Raw genomic sequence first — 6,383 nt, forward strand, 5'->3', positions numbered from 1 at the left:
GTCATGGGCCTGCTGCACTGCCATGTTTGTGCCCTGCCTGGTGCCCGCTGGGACAGTCGGCCCCCACAGCTCTCTCTGTCCTCCCTTCCCCTCCCCCTCTCGGCTTCAGTGCGGAAGTTGCTGTTAAAAGCCCGAATGCCTGTTGTCCAAAGCAGGATTAAGCACCATCTGTGAAAACTTTGAAGGCCATTAAGTAACTGGGAGGAAATGGATGACTCAGAAGAAGGTTGCGACACAAATCAGCTGTGACCCCATAACAACAACGTGAATTTCTGTAGAGAAGCTTTGCTAATGCTGATGTCTCCACGCAGCTGGGCTGGGCCTTTCGCACGAGAGAGGCAGACTGAGCCCAAAGGGAAACCAGGATCCCCTCGACCTGGGGCAGAACCACCTGGCATTTCTGAACGGGAAAGGACTGAGCAGAAGAGAGCTGGCACCAGGATGGAGCCATCAGCACTGCTCAGCTTCACTCAGCCTCCGGTTCTTATACCAACACAAGAATCCAAGGGAGTTTTTCCACTGATTTGTTTAAACGTTACAATCTTTTAAGACCTACACAGAAAGGAGCAATTGCATGAAACTAATCACCCTGCAGCTAGCCTGGGGAGGGAGACTTCTGTAGGTCTCCCGTCTTGCTGACAGCGACCGTATGGCTATTTAACTGCTGGAGCTGAGGCTTCACATCACGGAACATAGAAATATATTCTGAAGACCTGAGCAAAAACAGAGAGAAGGATTTCACAGCAGGCCTCTAATCTGTCCCCTCTGGCCTCTGCACCGCGGCAGGCTTTCAGGGAATGCCTGAAGCAAAGTCTTGGATACTTCACCCCAGGCCCTTATGGGAGGGGTAGTGTTATCCAGTGGATAAACTCTGGGTTTGGGGCCCAGGAGTCTAATCTCAGCTCTGCCACTGGCTGCTGTGTGACTTTAGGCCAGTCTCTTTCCTCCTACCCTTTGTCTATAAGTTCTCTGGGGCAGGGCCTATCTCTGACTAGAAACAAGGCTACATTTTAGTCACGAGTATTTTTAATAAAAGTCATGGACAGGTCACGGGCAGTAAACAAAAATTCACGGCCCAAGACCTGTCAATGACTTTTACTATATACCCCTAACTAAAACTTGGGGCGGGCCAGAGGTGGTGGGGGAGGGGGTGGCCCAGGACCCCTGCTGGTGCTGGGAGGACAGCCAGGCGGCAACACACAGCCCGGGACCCCCACTGGTGCTGTGGGAGGATGGGCAGTGGCATGCGGCCCAGGACCCCTGCTGGTCCTGGAGGCGGGGGGTGGGAAGGGTTGGCGGGGCTGGCAGGCTCCCTACCTGGGTCTGACTGGCATGTCCCTGTAGCTCCTAGGAGGAGGGGTGGCCAGGGGGGCTCCACACACTGCTCCCGCCACAAGCACTGGCTCCACAGCTCCCATTGGCCGGGAACCCGGTGTGCGGAGCCGGGAAGCCAGGGAGCCCCCCCATCAGAGGTGAGCACCCCCCCACACCCCTGCACACCCCTGTCCCTAGCCCTGAGCCTCCTGCCACACATCCAAACTGCTGCTGCTGGCCCAGGGACTGCCCAGCTTGGGCAGCCCCTGACGCAGTACTGGCCGCTGCAGAAGTGCGTGACTTCCGTTACCTCCATGATAGACTCACAGCCTTAACTGATTAATAATTATAGATAATAATTGGGAAGGATTGATATGGACGGTCCTAGCTCATGCCTCAGCCCAAACGTAGAACAAAACGTTTGACCCAGACCGAAAATGAGTGACACACAAAAATTATTTGTGCTGGGAACTGAAGATGCTGTAGGATGCCTCCTTCCGTGATCGCAATGCAGTGAGTTGGCATGAATGACATCGACCATTTTGAACCACAAATGTGTGGAGAGGCCATGCCATTGAAGCTGGGAATTTGGGGATGAACATGACGATATTCCTCAAAACGGGGGATATTTGAGAGGTATGACTGGAAGTCTGTATGTCCTGCATGTTTCAGGATGGCTGTTTAATAATACCCACAGTGATCTATCGAAGTCAAAGTCAGCCAAAAACCGGGACTACCTAATACTCTGTGTAGCAAGCAGGACGGGTGACACCACTGTGTGGCAGTAAGTTGGCATGTCTTGACATTCCAGTGGTGACGTTCTCAGCCTTAATATGGAGGAGACATGTTTTTGCATTTAATGTCCCCATTTTAATTAGTTAGGATTTTTAGAACAGAGGAAAAGAAAAAGAAAGAAGGAAAAATCCAAAAAGAAGCAGAAGCCCAAGGCTCTCTCCTGATCTCGGACTTCCACCAACATACAAAGTCAAAACCATACACAACTGTGGCAGCCTGCAGGGAAGTAGCAGCACAAAATCACACCAACAGCCTGCAAATCTGGAGCAACACTCTCCTGTGTGGAGAGCGCTTTCCTGTGATGGCAGCAACTACGTTTAAAGACCAAATTTTGAGCTGTGAGCCATGGCGACAATGCAGAGCCCAGAGTGAAATGAGTGAGAGCTGGGGACAAAGACTTCTCTGTCAAGGGGATCTGAGTGTGGAAGAAACATCCACTGGAGATCAGGCAAATGCAGAGTCTGACCGTCTTTAGGAAATGCTGCAACCCTTCCTCTTCAGAAAGGCCTTTCCACCATGACACTTGAAACACTGACATCCCTTCTGCCATCAACCAATCCAAGATACATTAAAGCAATTAATAAAATCTTTTAAAAAATCAAAACCAAAACCCTACCCCAAACAGAGAGCAGAGAGAAGTGCCAGAGACTCCAAGGCTTAGTACAGGGACAACTGGGTGACATGTAATGGCTTGTGTTATACAGGAGGTCAGACTAAATGATCTAATGGTACCTCCCACCCTCCGTTGCTATGAATCCATGATGTCCACCAGGGACTTTGCTATTGCTATTGATTTTCCATGGAAGGCAGCCAGATACTATGGTGATGGGTGGCAATATAAAACCAAAGATATATAAGATAGAAAGTTTAGAAGGAATGTCATACAACACAGTGTCAAAGCAACATGGGCCAGATCAGCAGATGTGCTCGGGGCCAGATTTTCAAGGGCTCAGCAGAACCCACAACTGGGGACTGATTTTCCAAAGAGCTCTGCACGCAGCAGCGCCCGCTGACACCAGGACTGCCCACAGCCAGTGTTCAAAACATCACAAGTCAAGCCCCATAAATCATAAGACTAGTTTAAAAAACATGAGATTTTATAAAATAAAGCATTTCAGGTTCTCTTTGGGTTTGGAACCTTCAGGGGTCACATTTTCAAGCTTTTCTCTACAGCCAGGAGACTAGAAACGAAACTTCTTTTTTAAATGAAAGCTCAGATTTTGATATACTCACGTGATTCCAGAACCTGGGGCAAACCCCAGTTACCAGTAGACTCATAATGGAGTTGTCAGCGTTAGCTCCACAGTGACACTTAAGGCCCCCAACATGCTGAGTCCTTTTGAAAACTCTGGCCTAAGTCAACAACTTCTGTGTCTTTCTTTCAAACTCACAAGGGATGGTGCCAGGTTGAGGGCTCTGTTTTAGAGTAATGCCTCTTTAGAACCTGATTGCAGGAGCAGATTTTCAGATGATATTTTAAATTTTGCTCTAACGTGTGTTTTCTTGGTACAGATATCCTAGTTTAGGTCCCCAGTATGACAAGATGGAGACCTCCATCCCTGCCATGAAGGGCTGGAGGTCGAAGCCCCACATAGTAAACACTGAAGTCCCACAAATTTTGTATAAGAAGGCACTCCTCAGAATCCTGGCTGTTGCAGTCCTGCCTTCCCAAAGGCTTGTGAAATGAAGCGGGAGCCATTGTTACAGAAGTCAGACATAAAAGAGACACAGCTGAGATGTAGTTGCATAAACTACATGTAGACAGTTAATATACAGAGTGCCATCTACTGGCACGTATTAGTATATATTATTGTAGGACCAATACAGTCGTTTTTGTTATGCATTGCAAATGGCTTCCTGACAACACCCTCTGAACAGCCCGACCGTACAAATCCTGTGTGTCGTGGGCCCTCTTTAGCCTGATAAGAAGGATGAGAATGGATGTTTGTCTTCCGTCCATTGACAGTAGATCATCCACCAGTGCCACTAAAGCTATGTCCATCCCATGTCCTGGCCTGAATCCAGATTGTGCCTCATGTAGGATATTAACTTTAATTACATGAGCTTGTATTTGGCCTTTGTCTAGCTGCTCTGTGATCTTATTTGGGAAAGGAAGGCTTGATATGAGGTGGTATAGAATCATAGAATCATAGCCCTGGTCTACACTAGGAGTTGAGGTCGAGTTTAGCAGCGTTAAATCGATTTAACCCTGCACCCGTCCACACGACAAAGCCTTTTTTTTTACTTAAAGGGCTCTTAAAATCGATTTCCTTACTCCACCCCTGACAAGGGGATTAGCACTGAAATCGGCCTTGCTGGGTCGAATTTGGGGTATCGTGGATGCAATTAGACGGTATTGGCCTCCGGGAGCTATCCCAGAGTGCTCCATTGTGACCGCTCTGGACAGCACTCTCAACTCAGATGCACTGGCTAGGTAGACAGGAAAAGGCCAGCAAACTTTTGAATTTCAATTTCCTGTTTAGCCAGCGTGGCAAGCTGCAGGTGACCATGCAGAGCTCATCAGCAGAGGTGACCATGATGGAGTCCCAGAATCACAAAAGAGCTCCAGCATGGACCGAACTGGAGGTACGGGATCTGATCGCTGTATGGGGAGAGGAATCCGTGCTATCAGAACTCCATTCCAGTTTTCAAAATGCCAAAACCTTTGTCAAAATCTCCCAGGGCATGAAGGACAGAGGCCATAACAGGGACCCGAAGCAATGCCGCGTGAAACTTAAGGAGCTGAGGCAAGCCTACCAGAAAACCAGAGAGGCGAATGGCTGCTCCGGGTCAGAGCCCCAAACATGCCGCTTCTATGATGAGCTGCATGCCATTTTAGGGGGTTCAGCCACCACTACCCCAGCCGTGTTGTTTGACTCCTTCAGTGGAGATGGAGGCAAGATGGTATCAGGTTTTGGGGACGAGGAAGATGATGATGATGAAGTTGTAGATAGCTCACAGCAAGCAAGCGGAGAAACCGGTTTTCCCAACAGCCAGGAACTGTTTCTCACCCTGGACCTGGAGTCAGTACCCCCCGAACCCACCCAAGGCTGCCTCCCAGACCCGCCAGGAGGAGAAGGGACCTCTGGTGAGTGTACCTTTTAAAATACTATACATGGTTTAAAAGCAAGCATGTTTAATTATTAATTTTCCCTGGCATTTGCGGCTCTCCTGGATGTACTCCCAAAGCCTTTGCAAAAGGTTTCTGGGGAGGGCAGCCTTATTCCGTCCACCATGGTAGGACACTTTACTACTCCAGGCCAGTAGCACGTACTCGGGAATCATTGTAGAAGAAAGCATTGCAGTGTATGTTTGCTGGCGTTCAAACAACATCCGTTCTTTATCTCTGTGTTATCCTCAGGAGAGTGATATCATTCATGGTCACCTGGTTGAAATAGGGTGCTTTTCTTAAGGGGACATTCAGAGGTGCCTGTTCGTGCTGGGCTGTTTGCCTGTGGCTGAACAGAAATGTTCCCCGCTGTTAGCCACGGGGAGGGGGGAGGGTTGAGGGGGTAGCCACGTGGTGGGGGGAGGCAAAATGCGACCTTGGAACGAAAGCACATGTGCTATGTACGTAATGTTAACAGCAAGGTTTACCGTGAAAGAGTGTACCCATTGTTCTATAAAATGTGTCTTTTTAAATACCACTGTCCCTTTTTTTTTCTCCACCAGCTGCATGTGTTTCAAGGATCACAGGATCTTCTCCTTCCCAGAGGCTAGTGAAGATTAGAAGGTGAAAAAAACGCACTCGTGATGAAATGTTCTCTGAGCTCATGCTGTCTTCCCACACTGACAGAGCACAGACGAATGCATGGAGGCAGACAATGTCAGAGTGCAGGAAAGCACAAAATGACCGGGAGGAGAGGTGGTGGGCTGAGGAGAGTAAATGGCGGGCTGAAGAAAGGGCTGAAGCTGAAAGGTGGCGGCAGCGTGATGAGAGGAGGCAGGATTCAATGCTGAGGCTGCTGGAGGATCAAACTAATACGCTCCAGCATATGGTTGAGCTGCAGGAAAGGCAGCAGGAGCACAGACTGCCGTTACAGCCCCTGTGTAACCAACCGCCCTCCTCCCCAAGTTCCATAGCCTCCTCACCCAGACGCCCAAGAACGCAGTGGGGTGGCCTCCGGCCACCCAGCCACTCCACCCCAGAGGATTGCCCAAACAACAGAAGGCTGGCATTCAATAAGTTTTAAAGTTTTAAACTTTTAAAGTGCTGTGTGGCCTTGTCCTTCCCTCCTCCACCACCCCTCCCGGTGCTTCTCTCCTCCACCACC

This window comes from Chelonia mydas, chromosome 18 (assembly GCF_015237465.2).
Source record: "Chelonia mydas isolate rCheMyd1 chromosome 18, rCheMyd1.pri.v2, whole genome shotgun sequence".
Taxonomy (NCBI): Eukaryota; Metazoa; Chordata; order Testudines; family Cheloniidae; genus Chelonia; species Chelonia mydas.